This window comes from Orycteropus afer, unplaced genomic scaffold, assembly GCF_000298275.1.
Source record: "Orycteropus afer afer isolate SDZICR_OR568_19922 unplaced genomic scaffold, OryAfe1.0 scaffold00065, whole genome shotgun sequence".
Lineage (NCBI taxonomy): Eukaryota > Metazoa > Chordata > Mammalia > Tubulidentata > Orycteropodidae > Orycteropus > Orycteropus afer.
The window spans coordinates 7,786,195-7,798,054 of record NW_006921652.1 but is presented as its reverse complement, the minus strand read 5'-3'; positions in this window follow the sequence as shown (position 1 = coordinate 7,798,054).

The window sequence follows — 11,860 nt, the reverse complement described above, 5'->3', positions numbered from 1 at the left end:
ACTCCTTGGAAGGAAGATGGGGCAATCTTCTTCCGTAGTGATACTGCCTCGGCACCCCAAGGAGGGGTTGCTATGAGTCGGGTCCGACTCAACGGCACATAACAACAACAACAACAATATTATAGATTGTTATATATGTATATTTGTTACATATATTTACCACACTAACACACACATGACCAGCAGAGAGAGGAATATTTGACCAAAAATAAATAATTTAAACTGAATCAATGACAACTTACTGAATGTTGTTGTTGCTGTTAGATGCCATTGAGTTAGAACCAACTCGACGACACCTAAAAACAATACACTTGAAAAGAATAAAGTTCTCTATTCCAATTAATTTCACTTCTCTCTTTTCTATTATTAATTCTCCTGTCTTTTTGGAAATTGGAATGTGGAACACAATATGCCAAATATTAAGCATTGGGAAAAGCTGTAGGAAAATAATCTGATGTCAATTTGCTTTTCTCTTGGAGTGGAGCAAACCTTTCCCCGGCACTCAGCCCTGCTGCCTCTGACTGTGCTGACCAGACTGCACATCACCCTGTGGGCTGCCTTGGGTGGGGTAGATGGAGAGGGTGGCTGTCGCTGCTGCATTTTCAAATGGGCTCTTTTGTCAGGAATCATTGCTTGAGTGTAAGTGGGATGACACTTGTCTGGACATGTCTGAACTAGTGGGCTGCACCCCCCTTCACCCTCCCCCAGCTCCCTTGAGTGAGGGCCACAGCAGCCTCCTGAGGGTGAGAGGAGCCGGACCTGGTGACTTTGATCTCAGCCCCTGGGGGAGGGCGATCCCGAGGAGCCAGGTGCTGTAACTTGGATTCATCTTCTGGACTGGCCTCCAGGATGCATGGTTGGGTTCTTTGGAGAGAAGGTCCATGTGAGTGAACTCTGAGATCTTCCACTAAAAGTGTCCATAAGAGTATTATGGGGTGCAAACAATCTGGTTTTGAGTCCTTAACTGAGTGTAATATAAGGGAGATTTCATTACATGACACCAAGTACTCTGACTTAGGTGGAGAGTGCAGAGGTGTTGGCAGGACCCAATAGACATGCAACAGAGACAGGCAGCACTTGGGAAATGGATTTATCTAGGGGCACCATTAAGTACACCCCAAAAATACTCAGGAACACTTTATCAGACGCCTTGTTAGGAGTTCTGGTGGCAAAATGGTTAAGCGCTCAGCTGCTAACTGAGAGATTGGTGGTTCGAAGCCTCCCAGTGGCTCCATGCTAGAAAGGCCTGGAAATTTGCTCCTGTGACTCACAACAAGCCCTCCTTGGGTTTCCGAGGCAGTATCACTACAGAAGTAGATTTCCCAACCTTCCTTCTGAGGAGTGACTGGTGGGTTTGAACCTCCAGTCTTCTGGTTAGCAGTCAAATGCCTTAGGCACTATGCTACCAGAGCTCCTCCATAAAGATTACAGCCTAGAAAACTCAATGGGCATTTCTACTCTATCACATGGGGTAGCTATGAGTCAAAATTGACTCAACAGCATCTAACAATAACAATAAGGGCCCATGAAGGAGTCCCTGGGTGCTGCAAATGGTTAAGTTCTGGACTACTAACTAAAAGGTTAGTGTTTGAATCCACCCAGAGACACCTTGGAAGAAAGGCCTGACAATCTACTACTATTGACAGATCACAGCCTTGAAAACCCTGTGGAGCACAGGTTGACTCTGACCCACATGGAGTCACCATGAATGGGAGTGACTTGACCTGCTTAAAGGCCTTGTGAGCAGGTGGGAAACAAACCCAGCTGCCTGAACCTGGGTTACTGTTAGTCATATGTTAATGTTGTCTCACTGCTCCTGCAGGCTTGCGAGGCCCGGGGAAACTTGGGTCACATAAAAAAGGAAAAGCATACTGTAGTTTGGCGAACAAAATATGTCTTTGTGTGTGCGAGTGTGTGTGTGAGAGAAATGAGCTTTCATTTAGAAGCTTTGGCAGTGGTTTCAACTCATTCTCCAACACTTTTTAAATGATATTTTCTGAGCCTGGAAACTGAGCAGGCAGATCATGGAATTTTGGCTGGAGATGTTTTCAAAAAATGTAGGCTAGCAGTGAAAAAGGAGGCAGTGACTTGGCTTTGAGGTCTCTATGAGCTGCAGAGCAAATCAAGCCACGTTACCATGGCGATGCTTCTACTGTTTATATAAATAAAGGTTTTTTCCTGACAAACATACTTCATATTTAATAATCCTCAATCCACAGGGGCCTCTTTTTTTTTTTTTTTTTTTCTCTTTGTGTGTAGCTGGTTCATGCCATTTGGAGTTGGGTAGAATTTTATTACTGTGTGTGGCTGTCTTTGGGCCAGGCTCTCCAGACACTTAAATATTTAGTGTTAAATCCTGATCTGTTGAAGTGCAGGGGTTAAGAGTTGCTTTAGGGTTTGTTAAGAGTGAAAAACCTGCAATGTGAAAAGGTACAAGCTTTTCTCTGATTGAGATTATGTTGGGCTGATGTTCACACTGCTACGTTAACTCAGTTCACATGCCCAGCAAAACCTGTGCTCCACCTACTGAACTTTCCCGTCTCTCTTACTAGCAGCACCATGGCCCTCTCGAGCAACAGTGTTTCATATTGCCATTGCCTGAGATGCCATCCTCTTATTAGCCCATATCCAATCATTTGTTCAATCTTAACAAGCTTCTGTATTGTCAGAGAGGGGACCTACTAGGTTGTAAGTAACAAAAACACCACTCTGTGGAACTGAAGATCTGGTGCTTAAGGCATTCAGCTGCTAACCAAAATGTTGGCAGTTTGAACCCCCCAGCTGCTCTGTGGGAGAAAGATGTGGCAGTCTGTTTCTGTAAAGATTGACAGCCTTAGAGACCCTAAGGGACAGTTCTATTCAGTTCTAAAGGGTCACTATGAGTCTGAATTGACTTGACAGCAGTAGGTTTGGTTTGGTTTGGTTGAACTGGTACACAAAAGTGGATTTACTAGATCATGTGACTAGGAAGGCAGGGTTGGATCAGGCCTTAGGAAGGGAAGGCTGGATCCAGCATCTGTGTCCACGTCTCCATAGGGTCCCACATTCTGGGCATCTGAGAGTATCTGCTTCCTAGTCTCAATGAAGACTCAGGTATTTTGGAAATTCAGGCTCTGAGTTAAGGAACTTAAATAGTTCTTTCCAGGCATCCCTTTCCTATGAACACAGAATGATCGGGAATCTTAGCAAACTTGGCTAAAGCTGTTGGCATTTTTCTTACTCCTAAACATCTGGCCACCCTCTCTAGACTAGCCCAGAGGCCTGGAGCATCCCATGAGGGTCCCTTTAATTATTGCCTCATCACTCCCTCTAAAACCCAAACCAAACTGACTGCCATAGAATTGATTCCGACTCATAACGACCCCCCACTGGGTTTCTGAGGAGGTAAATCTTCATGGAAGTAGATTGCCCCACCTTCCTTCCCAGGAGTGGCTGGTGGGTGTGAACCACAGGCCTTCTGGTCAGCAGTCAGATGCCCTAGGCACTGCGCCACCAGGGCTCCTTATCACTCCTCTCTATATCAGTCCCTCTAGGGTCTCTAAAATGGGCAGGGAGCACTAAACACTTATATCTAATTGAAAGCACCAGTGATACTGATATCACTGTATCATCAGTGATACTGATATCACTTCCAGAGGTTCTCAAATGAATATACTGGTTCTATTCCAAGTGTGGAGGTCCCTAGGTGATGCAAATGGTGAAGTGCTTGGCTACTAACTGAAAGGGTGGTGATTTGAATCCACCCCAAGGTGCCTCAGAGGAAGGGCACAACCATTAGAACTCCAGGAGTGCAGTTTTACTCTGACACACATGGGCTGCCATCGCAGGAACTGACCTGATGGTACGTGTTTGACAACTGTTCCAAAGGTGTCAGAAGTGCATGATGTCCGTGTGTATGACACCTGACAGAAACCCCTGTGTGACTGTAGCCTCCAGCCGGAAGGCTGCATGTCTCCTTCTAATGTGTATTTCCAGGAGCCACCAATCTGTGGGTCCATATGATCTTACCCTCATAACTTGAAAGCTAAGTGTCTTTCTCCTCCACCACCCCAAATGACACAGATATTTCCGAAGAGTCTTGCCCATGTGTTTGGGAATAAATCCATTCCTGAGTTGTGTCAGTCTGGCTGGACGTTGGCCATACCTGCTGTGCCCTCTCCTCGGGGCCCACACTACCTGGCTCTGTGAGCTCTTGGGTAGTGCACCCCAAAGTCGCAGATCCCTGGATACTGCAGGGCTCAGTTCAGGGACTAGGTGGGGTGAGGTCACATGCTACAATTTCCACTCTCTCATCCTTTATTCTGCTGTTGCATTTTCAAGTTCCTTCTTACCAAAAGATCCTCCTCTGGGCCCTTCCTCTGTGAGCGTCACATCCCTACCCTTCCAGACCCTGCACCACTTGCTGTTTTAACTAGTGACCACGGAGGCACAAAGAGACCCCAGGGATCACAGACCTGGTGGGTGACCACCAGAGCTGGGACCTAGATGCCCTCACTCTCTTTTCCTTTATACCCACTTAATATTTTCTCAGATCTGAGAAACTAGTCGGTTAAAAATGTTACACACACACACACACACACACTTTGCAGCTCTCTCAGCCATCTTGTTAGAAACCTCTGAATCATGAGAGTCAAGTGGAGGAAGTGAGTGCACAGGCTGAAATGCAAAGAGAAACGAGACAGAAGTTCAAGTACACTGCTAGTGTGTGTAACCACGGAGGCCAGAGCAGCAGGAATATGGGATGCTGGAGGCCAGGGATGCTGGTACAAGTTGTTGACTACATGCTACTGGCTAGAATTTCCCTCTCAATGCATCTAGAACTTCCATCACTGCCCAGTCACTGTGAACATTTTTGGGAGGCCCACCTTGCTCATACCAAACTAATTCTTTTGGCCCTTTGCCCTGGACCTATGGCATTTTGGACTAGTAGTGTTCTCAGTTGTGGTTGAGTGTAACACGTGCATGATAAATGATCTCTTCTGCTGTCTTCATTGAAAAAACAAACAGAACCTACCTATAAATACAAAACCCCAAATGAAACCCACTGCTGTCAAGTTGGTTCTGATTCATAGTAACCCTATAGGACAGAGTAGAACTTCCCCATGGGATTTCTAAGGCTGTAGCATAGTGGCTAAGTAACTTGCCTGCTAACCAGATGGTTTGAACCACCAGCCACTCCTCGGAAGGTTGGGCAATCCTACTTCCGTAGTGATACTGCCTCGGAAACCCAAGGAGGGGTCGCTATGAGTCAGGGCTGACTCGACGGCACATAACAACAAATCTTTATGGGAACATGGGTTCAAACCACCAACCTTTTGGTTAGCAGCCCAGCACTTTAACCAATGCGCTATCAGTGTTCCTTCTTGGAAATACCTCAGGGGTTTTAGTTTGAGAGTCACATTTTGAGAACCTTGGGGAAGATGGTGGAATGCGACTGATGGGTTATTTGCACCAGGGTCTGAGGAACTTCTTGGAAAGGAACTTATCCTGAGGAAAGAGGGAGTCTGTGAGTAGCACCAGCCTGATCTGCAGACACTTGCTTAAAGTCAGGGAAAGGACGACTCTTGAGTATTGCAGCAAGGTGCACAGCAGAGCGGCAGGGCTCCTGTCCTCTTCCTCTCCATGAGTGAGGGCTTCGCACTGGGGGTTGAGCAGAGGCGGGGCCCCCTCAGCAATGTCCCGGAGGAGCCCAGGCTGCATTCCTGAGCGTTCCCAGGGATTTGCTGAACGAATTGGGTGGAACTTGTCAGATTCTGCACTGCCCACTATTCTGCAGGTGGGGCTGAGCCACAAAAAACTCTATTTTATGTTATTATTGTGACTCTCTTGTACCCACTCCCAGCTGTATAATGAGAGGTAGCAGAGGGTCACACAAATGGACAGAGCAGAAAATTTATTACAGAATAAAAACGTATTACACAAAGTGGAACGGTGCACAGGTTTTAAACAGTTGCTGTGAAGGGCAGAGGCCACTAGGAGGCAGTGTCTTACTAGACTGTCTTAGGACCGAAGGGGCAAAATCCCTAGAGAGGGAGTCGGGAGGAAGAGCCAGGCAAGGGCGAGAAGGGAAACGTAGTCACACGTCAAGGGCTTTTATTTTCCTTTATTTTTCTGTCTTTCTCGGCAATAATGGGGCGTGGTCTCGCTCTGGGAGGCTGGGGGTGTGGTGTCCGAATCCACCCAGAGCAGTCCAGAGCAGAAGCGAACAAACAGCCTAGGAGGCAGGGACATTGGGCTGGACCCCTCGGAGTCCGTCAGCACAGCCCCTCTCTTTGCTCTCACCCAGGTCGGCCTCCCTGGCCACAAATATTTAGCAAATAGCCACTGTGTTCCAGGCACTTTCCTAGGCCTCGGAGTACCAGCGGTCCTGGAGCTTCAGCCTAGAGAGGGAGGGAGGGCACATGGCAGCTCCTCCAACCCCATTTTCACCTTCACCTGGCGTCCCAGGTCCACCTGGCCAAGCCCGGTGCTGAAATTGTCCACCGGGATCTGCCTTTGGAAGGAGGCCTGAGGGTTGGAGGGCCTTCAACCCCGCAGCATCTTTTTGTCTGGGGCCCCGGGGTGTGGCGGGGATCAGAAGAGCGAGCAGCCACGGAAGCTGCAGGGCGTGCAGTGACCACAAGGGGGCAATTGGAGACACAAAAACGGCGGTGATAACGGGGCAAAACAGTGTTTCTCTGGGGCCACAATAAAGTCACAACGACAGGACAAGCACAGCATTTCTCTGGACCACCCTCTCCATCCCTGCTAGCTTTGAAAATTCCCAGGAGTGCTGGTTCACAGAGAAACCTTCTGCAAGATGGGAAACAGTGTTACACGAGCTGCTGTACGTAGAGAATCCACACCTTGACTGACTACTGTTTCCTTTCCTGCCTTTCAGGTTTCTGTGGTTTCTCTTTCTGCTCCTTAACTGGATCCAGGAAATGGCAATTTCCTGGGTGAGCTAGGCCCGGAGTCTGGGCTTCTTGTGTGGGGAAAAGCAGACAGAAGTGGAGCTCTTGTTGATAGAGGACTCTGTAGGGAAACATGTTAAATCACGTGCTGAATTTACACACAAAAAGCCCTCCTACAGTTATGCAATGACTCATGCCTTCTGTCTACTTTCTGGTAGATAAAACCTTTCACATGCCCACCGTTTTAAATCCTCATGGAGCCAGCTCTGAGAATAGAATTCGGAAGCTGATAAGAGTACAGCTCCAGTCTGAAGGCTGCATCTGATTGCAAACTGAGACTTCCCAAGACTTTATAGCTGAGATGTAAAAAGCAAAGAAGTTTTGCCTAACTGCAAATATCTTTCTCCTTAAAATGTATTCTCTCACACCCCTTTTTCTTTTGGCTCCTGCACTTTTTTGGCTCAAGGAGTCCAGCTGAAGTCAGCAAGGCTGGGATAGTTCCCAGTTTGCAGCACATTAGGGACAGGAAAAGAAAGTTGGTGTTCTCTGCATTAGGGTCTTGGGCTGGGGTCTGAGGAGAGGCATTGCATCTCTCACTGCAGCCCAGATGAGGATCCAAATGAGAGCCAAGGTGAGGGAGGTTTTGCCTTGATTTGGAATCTGAATCTGGTCATTCAAAAACAATTCTGAAGTCTTTGGTGTTGAGATAATTTTGCAAGTCCAGGTCCCATTCAGTGACGATTCTTGCTTCTGGAGGAAACAGCTTGTCTGAGATCTGGCCCTGAGTTGCTCTGAAAGGACATGGGCCAGGAAGTGAAAGGCGGGAGTGCCAGCTGTTTGAACTGCAGTACAAATGGGATGAAGGTGCCTCGTCTTAACAGGACCTGTACTTGGTTGACTGGCATGTGTTTGCTGTGCATGCATGTACTTTAAATGCCCACGTTTCACACCCACTGCCCCTGAAGGGCCCGCACTTCCACCCCAATGTGCCTCTGCTCTACTGAACGTTGCTCAGTGTGCAATCTTCTGGAACTTGTCATGTGTGGTCCTGGGTATTGGCCTGCAGTGTGACAGCACATGGCTGCCCCTGGCCTGGGAAAAGGGACACTGCTCACTTTTCGGCTATCCCTTGCAAACGCAGCTTAGATAAGGATGAACTTTTTAATGGGCATACACTGGAGGCTTGTACAATGCAAGGGCAGTGTGATGCAGTGTCCCTTACATATACTGACTAGATATGTTGGCTTATAGGGTCACAGACCTATCTTTGGGGAACGTGCAAAGGGAGTGTCTTTCTACAGATTTCTAACTGTCACCATCTCTCCTTAAATTGTTGTTGTTATGTGCCTTTGAGTCAGACCCGACTCATAGCGACCCCTCCTTGGGTTTCTGAGGCAGTATCACTATGGAAGTAGATTGCCCCATGTTCCTTTTGAGGAGTTGCTGGTGGGTTTGAACTGCCAGCCCTCTGGTTAGCAGTCCAGTGCCTTAGGCACTACGTTACCAGAGCTCCCTCTCCTTAAATAGGAAGGCTCTATTTACTCCCCCTAAACCAGGCCCCTAGAAGGAGAGAGGGTGAAGACTTGAATTCACCTTAGGGACCGATTTGACTTTGTCCCCAGGCTCCAGAGAGAGAAGGAATGTCTTTGTACCACAGCCCACGGCTTGCATCCTTGCTTCCTGTGCGGGTTTCTGCCTCTCCCTCGGACATTTGATAGTGGGGGTGTTGATCCATTTCAGAGAAGGACAGCTGCCTCTGCCTCAGGGCTAGCTAGCCCTGTCCTCTGGCCCTGCAGGATTTGAGTTTCCCTTACAGAGCATATGAGTGTGATCCATGCGCACAGGAAATGGAGAGTCTAGTCCCTCTGCCTCTATCAGCATCAGATGAAGCTCATGTCTGTGCAGAACAGGTTCCAGTAGCTCCCCACTTCCTCTCATGGATGACATGTGGGCATTTGCTCCACTCAAGGAGGTTTTCCCAGAAAAAGATTCAAGTATCCTCTCCTCTTTACGGACAGAAATTGCTTGGGGCCCACCTAGATCATCCCATTACGTTCGTATCTATCTCCTGTTCTCCACACCAGCAATTTCAACATTCTCCATTCCCCTCAAAACTCCTACCCACCACCTGCTCTTGGTTTCAGGCAGCTGGCCTTCTTTGGAGAGAAAATAGAAGCCTGCAATCCCCCACTCACTCAACTGCCCTCCAACAAAACTATACATGTAGGAGTGGTGGCTCCCAGCATCTTCTCCTGCTCCACTAAAGAAAGCTTGCTTTTTGGCCAAGCCAGTAACTGCTTCCCACGGACTGGATTTATGGCTGTGCTGACCAGTTGCCATCAAGTCATTTTCAACTCATGGTGACTCCATTTGCATCAAAGTAGAAATGTGCTCTGCAGGTTTTTTAGTGGTTGATTTTTCAGAACTAGCTTACCAGACCTCTGTTCTGAGGTACTATGAGTGGACTTGAACTTCCAACTTTTGGGTTAGCACCTGAGTCTGTTAACAGTTTATACCACCCAAATACACAGCTATGGTAGAAAGCCTCAAAAAAGAGTCTGGCTCTGTCTTGCTTGCCCTCTCTTGCTTCTTTCTTTGCTAGCTCTGAGGGAAGCCAGCTGCCATGTTGAGAGCTGCCCTGTGGAGAGGTCCACATAGCAAGGAACTGAGAGAGGCCTCTCACCAACTACCTGTGTAAGGTGCTACATCCTACTAACAACCACTGAGTGAGCTTGGAAGTGAACCTTTCCTCAGGCAATCCTAGATGGCATCTTATCTGCAGCTTGTGAGAGACCTTGAGCCAGAGGACCCAGTGGAACATGCCTGTGTTTCTGATTCAGAGGAAATGTGAAAAATAAATGTTTGCTATTTTAAGCTGCTCGGAAGGAAGGTTGGGCAATCTACTTCCATAGTGATACTGCCTTGGAAACCCAAGGAGGGGTCACTCTGAGTCGGGTCTGACTCGATGGCACATAACGACGACAACAACAACATTTTAAGTTGCTAACTTTTGGAGTAATTTATTACATAGCTGCTGTGCAGTGAATTGCTTCATATAGCTCTTTTAGCCATCATCCTCCATTTGTGATGCACTGTAAATCCTAGCTTCTATGCCTGTGGTTATGGTCCCATTTTGGGGTGAGTTGTCCATTGCATTGATGAGGCAGGATTAGGGTGGGATGTATTTTGAGTCCTGCCTTGTTGGAGTGTGTGACTCAGGTCACCATCATTAGTTTCCCTGAGGAAACTATGTGAATGTTCTTGCATTCTCTTGCTCTGGGAGCTGCATCTGGTTTGTGAACATCTCACCCCTGGTTCTGAGACTTGAGACAGCAGCTAGTCATTTGATCTGCCGATTTGGGTTCACAGGCCTCTGCAACCATGTGAGGGGGGAGAAAGCTCCGGACTGATTCCTGACCCATGGATTTGGGACTTGCCCACCTCAACCACTTTGTGGCAGTTTGTGAGTTCTATGAGACGTTACAGTGAAATATAGAATGCTAAGATGGGAGGGAGAATACTGAGGGGAGGAGGAGGAGCTGATGTTAGAGATGATTGAGTGGTGCAGCAGTTTGAAAAAGTTGGACATTTGGGACATCTTTAAAATCAGCCTCATAGGGATCAGCTTGTGCTGATCCGACTAAAAGAAATTATTTGAGAAACAGCAATAGGTAACTGATGATTCCTAGATTAGTCAGCTTCTCAGCCCTGAAAACTTTGAGAAAATTTGGGGATTCACATAAATTAGCCTCTTAAACTGTGATAAAATCTATTTCTGTTTGTTAAAGCCCACTTGAGGCATTTCTGTTATAGTGGCATTAGATAACTGAGATAGAATTTATCTACCCCAGAGAATGAGGTGCTTCTCCAACAGATACCTAAAATGTGGAAGTGATTCTGCAATGGGGTAATGGGTAGAATTTGGGGGATTTTTTTTTTTAGTATATTTTTATTATGATTTTGGGGAAAGTATACAGAGCAAATTCACTTTCCATATAGAAGCTCACATACACTTTGTCTCATGACATTGACTGCAGTTTACTACCATGTAACAGCTCCCCTCCCACTTTCTCCCCATAGTTACCTCTTCCCTGTGTCCTTCCCTCCATGCACTCCTGTCCCCCAAGCTGTCTCCCTATGCATACAGAGCCCTTCTATTCTCCCACGATTGATCTCTCCAAGGAGTATATCTACCTAATGTAAATGTTCAGCTCATATATACTCTTTTGTTTGGCTGGAAACCATGGGAGTGTGTTCAATTCCAGACCTAAACGGCAGCTAAGGGCCATAGTGTCAGGGGTTGTACCAGGCTCTATCGGACCAGCAAACCTTTTCCATTTTTAAGTTTTTTTTTTTTTTTTAATGACTTTGAGTTTTGTTCCACATTGTTCTCCCACTCTATCCCGGATCCTACATAGATTCCCCTCTGAGGTTGATAGTGGTAGCTGAGCACCATCTAGTTTTTCTGGTCTCAGTTATATAGGCTGAGGGTGGCACGGTGTACCAGCCACTTGGACTAATTGTTTCCATGAATCTTTGGTTTTCTTCATTCTTCTTTGCTCTGGATGAGGAGAAACCCATTGTTGTATCTAGATGGCCGCTTGCAAGCTTTTAAGATCCCAGTCGCTACTCAGAATTTGGAAGAATTTTGATGTGTTTCGTAGGAAGGGCCTAGGTTGCCTTAAATAAATTCTTGGTAGAATTATGAACAATTCTGGTGAGGGCTCAGAAAGAAGTGAGGAAAGCTATAGAGAACATCTTAGAGAACATATACGGTTTTGCTAAAAAGACAAGGAGGGTACATGTTCTGACCTCCTCTAATCCCACAAGAGGAAGACAGAATTACCAGCAGTAACCCAAGGCCTATTCCTACAAGGCCAGGCATGCTGCCTCCCTCCAGCCCTTTCTCCAACCGTTCCTCCCAAAGCACCCACCACATCTCTCCTGGGTTCAAAAATTCACTGCAG